Source organism: Ranitomeya imitator, chromosome 7, assembly GCF_032444005.1.
Source record: "Ranitomeya imitator isolate aRanImi1 chromosome 7, aRanImi1.pri, whole genome shotgun sequence".
NCBI classification, from domain to species: Eukaryota; Metazoa; Chordata; class Amphibia; order Anura; family Dendrobatidae; genus Ranitomeya; species Ranitomeya imitator.
This window is the reverse complement of record NC_091288.1, coordinates 3,894,665-3,907,372: the sequence shown is the minus strand read 5'-3', so window position 1 is coordinate 3,907,372 and position 12,708 is coordinate 3,894,665. Positions and strand designations below refer to the sequence as shown.

At 48.8% G+C, this 12,708-nt stretch overlaps 1 long non-coding RNA gene across 1 annotated transcript; it reads right to left on the bottom strand.

Annotated features, from left to right (window-relative positions):
• Positions 1 to 6,349: 6,349 nt before the first annotated feature.
• On the bottom strand, positions 6,350 to 8,797 carry LOC138644316 (uncharacterized). The gene is made up of 3 exons (XR_011314602.1): positions 8,745 to 8,797; positions 6,556 to 6,599; positions 6,350 to 6,477 (listed from the first exon to the last, which is right to left on the bottom strand). It is a non-coding gene; the product is annotated as an uncharacterized lncRNA (long non-coding RNA).
• Positions 8,798 to 12,708: the final 3,911 nt, after the last annotated feature.

Here is a 12,708-nt window from a genome sequence, read left to right as displayed (position 1 = left end):
TGGATCTTTTGGCCGTGGTAATGACTCCCAGACATTTAAGAACTCGGACATGGGCCAACAGTTGTATTGGAATCATTTTAATTTCCCCCTGCCACGACCTCTTCCCAACACTCAAGGCCCGTCAATGCCATTTGTTATGGTTGGGGATGAGGCCTTTCAGATGTGTGGAAACCTCCAGAAACCATACTCCAGTTGGGACTTGACACACAGAACAAAGATTTTTACTGTATTTTTCGGACTACAAGATGCACTTTTTCCCCAAAAAAAGGGGGGGGGGGAAATGTGGGGTGCGTCTTATAGCTGGAATGCAGGCTTACCGGCAGTGGTGTGGCGGCGGCAGTGGTGCGGGCACGGCAAAGGCGTAGGGATGATGAGGCTCAATGAGCGGTATGGCGTGAGCGGGGTCCCTTCCACATGTGAGGTGATGCAGCGGCCCGGTAAGCAGCAGAGCCGGGTGAATCATGGCTTTATCGGTGGCGGTGGCCATCTTCCTGAGGCCGCATGTGCGCAAATGGAGTGCTCTGCTTCCCGGGGCTTCAGGAAAATGGCCGCGGGAGGACGCGCATGCGCAGATAGAGATTGCGACGGCCATTTTCCTGAAGCCGAGATCTAAATCTGCGAACTCGGTTTCAGGAAAATGGCCACCGCGATCTCCATCTGCGCACACGCGGCCTCCCGCGGCCATTTTCCTGAAGTCCCGGGAAGCAGAGCACTTCATCTGCGCACGCGCGGCCTCAAGTAGATTGCCGCCGCCACCGATAAAGCCATGATTCACACGGCTCTGCTGCTTACCTTGGATCCCGGGCCGCTGCGTCACCTCACCATTGGAAGGGACCCTGCTCACGCCATACCACTCATTGCGCCTCATCATTCCTGCACCTCTTCCGCTGCCACAGCACTGTTGCAACCCCCCCTTGGACACCATGCCGTGGCGTCGCCCACCTAAACAGGCAGGGACCCTGCTCAGGTGCACGCCATATCGCCCACCGCAACACCGCACCTCTACCGACACCATGCCTCCTGTGACTCTGCTCTGCCACCGCCAGCCCTCAGGTAAGATACTGTAAATTCGGACAATAAGACGGACCCCCATCTTATAAAAAATCTTTTTTTCTGCAATTTTCACCCCAAATTTAGGGTGCGTCTTATGGTCTGGTGCGTCTTATAGTCCGAAAAATACGGTAATTACCGACTGACCAGGACACAGTTGAGTGTGTCTTTGGTATCCTCATCTCAAAATGGTGCATTTTAGGGACAGCCATTAGTCTCAAAATTGAGACAGTCGATGAGGTGGTCAAGGCGTGTGTGGTTCTGCACAACTACATAATGGCTAAAGAACGACCCAACATTGAACTTGATGAAGCTGTTTCTAACCCATTGCCAGATTACCGTCATCATCCTCTCAGGACAACAGTTGAAGTTGCCCAAATGATGGATACATTTGCATCCCACTTTGTTTCTGAGAGTGGACGTCTGTCCGGGCAAGATGACATGGTTTAGTGTTCTTGTAATTTTATGTAATGTTATGTACCTGTAATTAGTTACATTTACTTTAATGGTTGCTAACAATAAAACACCTCTAGTGAAACACCTGTTCCAAGTGCCCTCTATATTAGAATAATTTTTAGAGGTTAATAAGGTGATCACCTGTTCACAACCACAGTTTTTATATAGTTCACTCACTGTGTCATGCAGATTGCACGAGACAGGGATTGGATTAGAACCAATTTGGGTTATGTCACCCATGCTTTACTCTACACCTCTCTGAGGTCAGAGCTATGGTAGGAGACATTGGATTAGCTCCATTGATTAGCTCTACTCTCAAGATCGCATCTCACCACCTTGCACTTGACCCGCTCCCATCCCACCTCATCCCAAACCTCACCACAATCTTCATCCCAACCCTAACCCATCTCTTCAACCTATCACTAACAACTGGTGTTTTCCCCTTAAGCATTAAACATGCCTCCATCACACCTATCCTCAAAAAGCCCTCTCTTGACCCATCCTCTGTATCTAGCTATCGCCCTAAATCACTTCTCCCCTATGTCTCCAAGCTACTGGAACAACACGTCTACCTTGAACTGTCCTCCCATCTCTCTTCTTGCTCCCTCTTTGACCGCCTACAATCTGGCTTCCGGTCACATCATTCCACCGAAACTGCCCTAACTAAAGTCACCAATGACCTCTTAACCGCCAAGAGCAAGCGACACTACTCGGTCCTCCTCCTCCTGGACCTGTCCTCTGCCTCTGACACAGTGGACCATTCCCTATTATTTCAGACCCTCTCATCCCTTGGCATCGCAGACTTGGCCCTATCCTGGATCTCATCATACCTAACAGACCGGACATTCAGCGTCTGCCACTCACACACCACCTCCTCACCTCGCCCTCTATCTGTCGGAGTCCCACAAGGTTCAGTCCTTGGGCCCTTGCTCTTCTCCATTTACACCTTTGGCCTGGGACAGCTCATAGAATCTCACGGTTTTCAGTATCACCTCTATGCTGACGACACACAGATCTACATCTCTGGACCAGATATCACCTCCCTTCTAACCAGAATCCCTCAATGACCACTATTTCATCCTTCTTCTCCGCTAGATTTCTGAAACTTAACATGGACAAAACAGAATTCATCATCTTTCCCCCATCTCACGCGACCCCCCCCCAACGAACCTATCCTTTACAGTAAATGGCTGCCCACTCTCCCCAGTCCCACAAGCTCGCTGTCTTGGGGTAATCCTTGACGCTGATCTCTCCTTCAAACCACATATCCAAGCCCTTTCCACTTCCTGCCGACTTCAACTCAAAAATATTTCACGAATCCGTTCATTCCTCAACCATGAATCTGCAAAAACCCTAGTCCATGCCCTCATCATCTCTCGCCTTGACTACTGCAACCTCCTGCTCTGTGGCCTCCCCTCTAACACTCTCGCACCCCTCCAATCTATTCTAAACTCTGCTGCCCGACTAATCCACCTGTCCCCCCGCTATTCCCCGACCTGTCCCCTCTGTCAATCCCTTCACTGGCTCCCCATTGCCCAGAGACTCCACTACAAAACCCTAACCATGACGTACAAAGCCATCCACAACCTGTCTCCTCCATACATCTGTGACCTCGTCTCCCGGTACTTACCTACCCGCAACCTCCGATCCTCACAAGATCTCCTTCTCTACTCCCCTCTTATCTCCTCTTCCCACAATCGTATACAAGATTTCTCTCGTGTATCACCCCTACTCTGGAACCCTCTACCACAACATATCAGACTCTCGCCTACCATCTAAACCTTCAAAAAGAACCTGAAGACCCACCTCTTCCGACAAGCCTACAACCTGCAGTAACCACCGATCGACCAAACCGCTGCACGACCAGCTCTACCCTCACCTACTGTATCCTCACCCATCCCTTGTAGATTGTGAGCCCTCGCGGGCAGGGTCCTCATTCCTCCTGTACCAGTTATGACTTGTATTGTTTAAGATTATTGTACTTGTTTTTATTATGTATACCCCTCCTCACATGTAAAGCGCCATGGAATAAATGGCGCTATAACAATAAATAATAATAATAATAATAATTGTCTCTTCAGTCTGCATTGCTATATTTCTATATATTACTGCAGACTGAAGAGATGATGGAGCTAATCCACCTCATATCTTTACTCACCTGCCCGTGTGTCAGAACTAGTGCACTCAGGATGCAGAAAACACAGCATCCTGAGTGCACCAGTGCTGACACCTGGGCAGGTGAGCATTGCTGACCCCTGACCTTTTTTGCTGTATTAATATATATTTTTGGAGGATTTTCATTCATTTTTGTGTTTTTGCTCTATGACAGACATAAGAAGCAAAGCTGCAGTGTAAAGCTAATAAAGAAGAGGGGCAGCAGATTGTGTGTCATGGTTCTATGAGGTGGCAAAAACACTGTGTGTACACGGCGACATGTGTGTTGACGGCGCACGGTGTGTGTTGCCTGCGACAAAAGAGACAAAGATCAAGCAGTGATTGGGGGGGGGGGGCTAACTAAACTTGTGGGGTCTGGGAGGTCAAGGATGGAAGTAGACACATTAGAAGTGGGAGCATGGGATGGGAGAGACACATTGGAAGGGAGAGACAAACTGGACAACACAGACACATTGGGAGGTGAGGGTGGAGGTAGCACGGCACTTCTGCTGCCACGAGTCCTTTTGCCTTTCTGTCCAGTTTTATGCGGAAGCTTCCTTTTTGTATGTCTCCTTGGGAGGGTGATAGTGGTGTGGTCAGCGGGTCTTTCACAATGTCGACCCAGCCTGGTGGTGGCGGTGGGCAGCCGTGCAGGTTCTTCAGGAGGCCTAGTGGTGGTGGCGGTGGACAGCTGTGCAGGAGCAGGACTCGGCATGGTGGTGTGGTGGAGTGGATTGCAGCAGCGCCCGGCATGGTGGTGGCGGTGTGCAGCAGGACTGGGCGTGGTGGTGGCATACAGTGGTATGCAGCAGAACTCGGTATTGAGGTAAAGTGTGTAATTGGTGGCACAGGTGGAAATACCATCTGTGGCTGGTGGAAGTACCGAGTCTGCTGCATAGCCTGAACGTAAGCAGCATTTCAGATCTGTATCACATTGAGCTGGAGTTCAGGTGTAAGGTGTTCCGACATGCCCCGCTCTATCTCGTTAAAAAAATGGTGTGCTGGTCCCTGGAGGTCGGCTTCCAGACGGTTAAGGCACTGGTAAAGTGTGTCAATATGGGTCAGACCACTTTCCAGTCTATCTCCCAGAACCTTTGAAGCCATTCTGGAAGACCAAGCTTAAGTGAATAAATTTGGGCATGAGTGACCTGTCTGAGGCCTTCTGCCGCTGGCGGGAAGATCCCAAAAAAGCGGCAGAGGACTGGGACAGGGGAACACCTGAAGGACCAGCTGCCTGTTCTCCAGCCTGGACGCCGGATCATTTGCACCATCAAGAACATCAGGTGGAAGTGTGCAATTGGGACTTGGAGTTCCAGGGTGATTGGGCCATATCAGGTGTCGGCCATTCTCAGCCCGGGGACTTTTCAGTTGGAGTTACCCCCAGTTATGCACATACACAACTCATTCCCCAGATCGGCGCTCTGGAGGTTTGTGGCGCCTCCGGAGCCTACTTTGTTGGCATTTTCATCAGGTCACGTTTGCCATAAACCTGAGAGCCAGGTGACTGCTGAGGTGAACTCTGGTGGATCGAGGCGTCCTCACCATAGGTTGTTATCTGGTGAGGTCCGGTGTTGAGTGTCCAGAGGCCCCTCATTGTAAGGGAGTACTGTCACGATCCATGTTTGGCTCTGTGGCAGATCTGGTTTCCCTCTGATTAAAACCATTTTTCCTTTCTGGTCATCGTGGGTTAATGCAGTTCCCCCCCTTCGGTGGCCGCTGGTGTTATTGCATTGCGTCTTGGTCAGCTGATGTTGGTGGTGACCACTCCCACCATCCTTTATAAGGTCACCTGATGCATCAGCTGACTGTTGGTTATACAGGTCCTTCTGGTGATAAACCTAGCTGGAGAAGGAGTTTGCTGAGTGGTTCTTCTGCTGAATACTTATTCCTGGTGCATTACTCTGCTGTGCGGTGCATTGCAGCAGATGAACGCTAAGTGTTGTTTGCTTATACCTTGTTTGTCTTTCTTTCCCTTTGTGTTTATTAGTGCAGCGGTGGGACCAGTGCTATCACTAGCCAATTCCCTACCCAGGGATAAGTGCAGGGTGAGTGAGGGCTGAGGTATCCAGCTCGGCGACAGGTTGAAAGAACCTGTATAGGGACGTCAGGAAGATTAGGGCACATCCTTAGGAGAGTGCAGGAGGTGTCCATCTCCTGTTCCCTATCGCAGGGCCCACCGTTGTTATTGTGTCCCCGGTATTCCCTTGTGAGTCTCGCCGCTTTGTGACCGACCACCCGTTGGGTCGTGTCACGCTTGGACAGTCACTTCATGACAGTACCCCACTGTATATACCTCACTGTGTACCCCAGGATCACAAGGAAATGGACAGCATGGGACTTACATATGAGAGTCTGAGCAAAGGGCTGAATACTTATGACCATGGGATATTTCAGTTGTTCTTTTTTATTCAATTTGCTAAAATTTCTATTTTTCTGTTATTTTCAGTTTAGATGGGGTGCAGAGTGAACATTAATGTGAAAAAAATGAACTTTTTTGAATTTACCAAATGGCTGCAATGAAACAAAGAGTGAAAAATTTAAAGGGGGTGTGAACACTCTCTGTACCCACTGTGTGTACATTATATATATATATATATATATATATATATATATATATGTATATATATATATATACACAGGCACATTTTATTTATTTCATCCAAGTGTGGAAATTATGATTATTCCAAGGTCTGTTGATTAAAATTAACTTCTGTTCATGGCACAATCTCTTTAATTTTGCCTCGGTGTCTGTGAGTTGACTCTTTTTCCAGTTCCATTGTCCTCACGTTCCCAGCACTGCGCTCCGGTATCTGCACTCTACATAGATCAGTGACACATTGATTCCTTCGTGTGAATGTTATAGGGCAGCATACCACCTGTGATCTCACCGCTTACCCATGTCATGGCCTCCCTCTAGGTACAGCCTCGTGAGTCATCACCTGAAATAGAATATTTATAGCACAGATTACATTGTAGTTATTAGAGCATACAAGAGCCGGATGGGACGCTACACGTCTTCAGCGGGCGATTTCCACTCTAGCACTTTATCTAATGTGTTCACCTTTGGATACGCGGCTTTTTGTTTCTTATTTGCCACTCTCTTGCTTGAGGTGTCACCCGTCCCCTGATATCTGTACATTTACCAATTATTCTGCAGGGTCTACATTTATGTTTTACTAGATTGTGGCCCGATTCTAACGCATCGGGTATTCTAGAATATGCATGTCCCCATAGTATATGGACAATGATGATTCCAGAATTCGCGGCAGACTGTGCCCGTCGCTGATTGGTCGAGGCAACCTTTATGACATCGTTGCCATGGCAACCATTATGACATCTACGTCGATACTGTGCCCGTCGCTGAATCAGAAACGTGGGATTTCTACGTCCTTTATGACATCATCGTCGCTGTGCCCGTTGCTGATTGGTCGAGGCCTGGTGACCTCGACCAATCAGAGACGCGGGATTTCCAGGACAGACAGACAGACAGACAGAAAGACAGACAGACGGAAAAACCCTTAGACAATTATATATATAGACTAGATTGTGGCCCGATTCTAACGCATCGGGTATTCTAGAATATGCATGTCCCCGTAGTATATGGACAATGATGATTCCAGAATTCGCGGCAGACTGTTCCCGTCGCTGATTGGTCGAGGCAACCTTTATGACATCATCGTCGCCATGGTAACCATTATGACATCTACGTCGATACTGTGCCCATCGCTGAATCAGAAACGTGGGATTTCTAAGTCCTTTATGACATCATCGTTACTGTGCCGTTGCTGATTGGTCGAGGCCTGGCGGCCTCGACCAATCAGAGACGCGGGATGTCTACGTCCTTTATGACATCATCGTCGCTGTGCACGATCAGAGACGCGGGATTTCTATGTCGATACCGTGCCCGTCGCTGATTGGTCGAGGCCTGGCAGACAGACAGACAGACGGAAAAACCCTTAGACAATTATATATATAGATAGATTAGTAATTGTATTATTTTTTAATATTGTGTGTGACTTGTCTCCCATTCAGCCACCACGCAGCCACGTGTGTACTTGTCATAGAAAATACTAAAATTCTTTGAGGTCCCTCACATCCCCACTCCCTTCCTTTTTTTACTTCTACCCATTGCATAAGGAAACAGGAGCTAGCACTCAAAGCTGCTGTTATGTAAAATGGAAGTGTAGAGAGATGTGAAGCAGCTTAATTAACATGCACGGATTCCTGAATGACTGAGGGTGTGGATTGTGCATAGACAGAGAGACAGGAAAAGGCTATCAGGTTTTGAGTGGATTCTCACACCCTTTAGAAATAGCCATGGTCACTGCAGTTACCATAGGCAGCTCAGACAGTATGTCTCCTAAAAAAACATAGATTATTGGAATTTCTATACATCCAATATTAATGAAACGCACATTGTCAGCACCACGGTTAACCAAGGAAACAGATATATATTTTCCCGTAATTATAACCCCCACCAAGAGGCCCCAAATCCATAGGGGCCAAATAACTGCCAGCAGCTAGGCCATGTTTGATCTCTAAGTGTAGATAAAATCCCAATACGAAAGATGACATCAGTCTCAAACTTCTGCAGTCGTCCTTTGTGGACTTATTGCATAAATTAGGATTTCCTAAAATCATGATGGGCTGAGACCATCCCACAACCAAGCCCTTGTGAGGTCATCGTAGAGGGGTGTGTGGGTGGGACTCAGGGTCTGGTAAAAGATCAATCCCAATTATCATCAGCGTTCGTGCAGAGAGCTACATGTCATGTATACATGAATCCCGTTTATTGGCCGCCAAATGGATGCGCTCTCTCTTCGACTAAACTGAATCGTCTCTGCGATCGGTGTAGTAAGTTCTCCCTGTTAATCCCTTTTATTTTATGTAACTATTTATGCTGTATTGTTTTCTCCCCCATAAACACTGCCTCCCTTTGGATTAAATGTAAAATGTAATAGTTCTGTTCCTTCTGTTCTGTAAACTAGGCCTCGAAGCCAAGAGCTACACAGTGTCTAATCGACCTAAACAGATTAGTGGTGGCAGCGAATAGTCTGGATTTTCAGAATTAGCCGTGATCGTACCGGGGTGTGTACACATATTCCATGTGTTGGAATCTGGAGGTGTATACGCCGTCCGCTCACGGGTAATTTCCTGATAGCCGGCCTAGTGGAGTGAACAGGCTGCGGCCTTCTCCGTTGATCGTCGTCCATTCGTGTAATTGTCCGGATGATAGGGGGCAGCAGAGAGCGGTTCACTCCAAAGATCACAGCGGGTGGCACTTGTGACCGTCCCAGCCTGTGCTACCAGGGATTATGGGATTAAGAAAGTCCTGAAAAGCATTTGGATCCCTGACAAATTGGTGGCAGCGGTGGGATTTTACAGAACATCAGTGATCTGGTTTGATAAATCATTCCTGTCACTGGAAACTTGCACAGTTCTTGCGAGAATCCTGCGTAAGGTTTTAAGGAACCAGACTCAGCGTTTTAATATTTTTTTTATCTGGGACATTACTGTACGTGTAGCCATTACACCCTTCCCTTCTCTTGTTTTTCCGTCCTTTCTTTTATTTGGCAATTATAGCTACAATGGGAGAGTCCTGGTATAACCAGCAGACCAAGGATGCTCTTATTGCCCTCTGTGCGCTGAGACAGATTGACTCCACGGGCAGAACCAAGTGCCAAATGATTGCAGAACTGTTGCAAGGTGCCGCAGAGCCAGTCCATCACCACAGCCTTGAGGATGGAGAAGCCAGCCAAGCGCAGGTGGTGCTGCAACAGAGGTCCAACCGGTGAATGGTAGCCATACTCGCAACCAGAGTAGGGTGGACTAACCCCTGCAGATAGTCTTGGATCAACTCCACGCAGATGATCGGGAGGAAAGTCTGAAACTGATTCTTCAATTCCAATAGGCCGAGTGGGATCGGGAAGAGAGATAGTACCAGCTGGAGTTAACCTGAATCCAGGGGCAGAGATTTTCTCCATACAGCAGTGAGTCCAGCAACGCTATTTGCTTCAAACCCCGTCTTGAGCATTTTTCTGTGATGGACAAGGGCGCAGACTTGGACATATTTCTGTGGGCTTTGAAAAAACTTGCAGACAGTACCAGCTGCCTGAGGACCAATGGGCCCAATATTTAACTCCAGGGCTCAGAGGGAAAGGATTGTAGGTGTTTGCTTCTCTCCCTCGAGACCAAGATCTAGACTATGGGTCCATCAAGGAGGCCCTGATAAAAATTTACCAGCCGACTCCTGAGGTCTACAGGAAACAATTCTAGAACCGCCAACGTGAACCACATGACAGCTACAGTGATGTGGTGGATGGGCTCCGAACCACCTTTGAGCAGTGGGTCCAGGAACTGTCAATCACCACCTTTGAGGAAATGAAGGATCTGATGGTGAAAGACCAATTTCTTAATCTTTGTACAGTGGAGGTGCAATGGTTTGTGCTGGACCGAGAGCCAAAGGAAGCCGTCAAGGCAGCACAGATCGCCGATGCGAATGAGGCCAATCATACACCGGAGGTGCGAAAGTCAGCAGTCACCAGCTGAAAAGAGGGTAAGCCGACTATCACCCCCAGTGCCCCTGCCAGCCGGCCCTCAGGGGGTGTGGCCCCATCTTCCAGCACCCGGCCTGCATATGACTCCCGGCGCTTCTATACCTGTGACCGGATCCGCCACATCAACCTTGACTGTGCGGAGAGATAGAAGATGAACCCCAGGGCCTAGTGCAGCCATTCTTTTTGTGGGTGGGGCGGTTGGGAGAGCCTGTGAGAATTTGCAACCAGTTACTGTGGGCAACACCATTACTGTTGGGCTTAAGGACACCAATGCAAAACGTACTCTTGTGCACCCTGAGTTTGTGTTACCGGAGGAACTCATTTCTGGGAAGACCCTGTCACTGGTTTTGGGGGTGTTCAGTGTGTCTTACCGATGGCCCAGGTTTTTCTGGATTGGGCGGTGGATAAAGGACGTGGGGGTGTCAGAGAATCTCCCCACAAATGTTTTATTGGGAACTGATCTGGGACGGTTGGTTGCTCGATACATCCCTGACAACCCTATCAGATCTGATATGTCATGTGATACAAGTGTCCATAATGTGAATGTGATGCATAATAAAAATGTGTGTTGTGGTACAGGAGATCTCAGCCACACACGCTGTGAGGTGATGCTGATGAGGGTCTCCTAAAAGGAGCCAGCATAAGTGTTAAGGGCGATGGGAGCAGGCATGAAGACCATGAAGCAGAAGGTCCCGTTCACCTGACCAGTGTCACGACAGACTGTGACATGGCCTGTGGTAGCTGCCCCATGATTGGCATAGCTCCTGAGGTAATGGGGAAGGATAAGGAGAAGCACGGGGATCATAAGGAAGGTGGTCCCGTGCAGCTGATCAATGGCAGCATGGGCCATGACATGGCCAGTGATAGTTGCCCCACAGTTAGCAAAGCCTCTAAGGTAAAAAGGAGACCAGAGAAGGTGTTACCCCCAGCCCGTCTGGGGTGTGGTAACGTATGTCCTACAGCCGGGCAGGGTGAGGGAAATGTGTATCTCACTGTCTGTCAGGAGGATGGGGAAAAGGCACCCCTAGCCTGTCAGAGGGGTGGGAAAATTGTACCCAGAGTCAGTCAAGGTGGTGGTCAGGTGTGTCCCACAGACTGTCGGAGAAATCGTTATCCCCCAGGAGACAGTCTGTCCAGGCACTGTCACCCAGGTCCTGAGAGCCAAGAACGCAGGAAACGTCCTGTCTTCAGGACTCTCATCAACAAGTGGGATAACAGGACCAGTGATTGACCCAGAACAGGTCCCGGGGGGTTCCTGTAAGTTTGGGGCCTTAGCGTCACTTTTGGCTACCCCTAGCCAGGAATCTCAGACCTGTCGTAAGGCGCTGAGTAACCCCCCGGAGAAATCTATTATGTGATCCAGGAAGGGTGGGCCATAAGGTAGGCTTAAGGGGCAATCTGTTAATCGGCCCCTACACCGTCCGAAAAAAGGGGAGGTGCCATAGAAAATATTAAATATCCTTGAGGTCCCTCATATCCCCCCCCCCCCCCCTTTTTTTTCTTTTCTTTCCTCTACCATTTGGCCTGAGGAGACAGGAGATAGAAATCCATCCTGCCATTATGTAAAATAGCAATGTACAGAGATGTAAAGCAGATTAATTAGAGTGCCCAGGAGACTGAAGAGGATGAGTATTGTCCATAGACCCCGAGATGGGAAAAGTCTCAGCAGATTTTGAGTGGATCAAAGAAGACACATACTTTCTCCATATTAATGTAGATGAGGACAGAGAAGCCCCCGGAGGAGGATGTGGGGGGCACATACTTTCTCCATATTAATGTCTATGGATGTAGATGAGGACAGAGAAGCCCCCGGAGGAGGATGTGGGGGGCACATACTTTCTCCATATTAATGTCTATGGATGTAGATGAGGACAGAGAAGCCCCCGGAGGTGGATGTGGGGGGCACATACTTTCTCCATATTAATGTCTATGGATGTAGATGAGGACAGTGAAGCCCCCGGAGGAGGTTGTGGGGGGCACATACTGTCTCCATATTAATGTCTATGGATGTAGATGAGGACAGAGAAGCCCCCGGAGGAGGATGTGGGGGGCACATACTTTCTCCATATTAATGTCTATGGATGTAGATGAGGACAGAGAAGCCCCCGGAGGAGGATGTGGGGGGCACATACTTTCTCCATATTAATGTCTATGGATGTAGATGAGGACAGAGAAGCCCCCGGAGGAGGATGTGGGGGGCACATACTGTCTCCATATTAATGTCTATGGATGTAGATGAGGACAGTGAAGCCCCCGGAGGTGGATGTGGGGGGCACATACTGTCTCCATATTAATGTCTATGGATGTAGATGAGGACAGTGAAGCCCCCGGAGGAGGATGTGGGGGCACATACTTTCTCCATATTAATGTCTATGGATGTAGATGAGGACAGTGAAGCCCCCGGAGGTGGATGTGGGGGGCACATACTTTCTCCATATTAATGTCTATGGATGTAGATGAGGACAGAGAAGCCCCCGGAGGAGGATGTGGG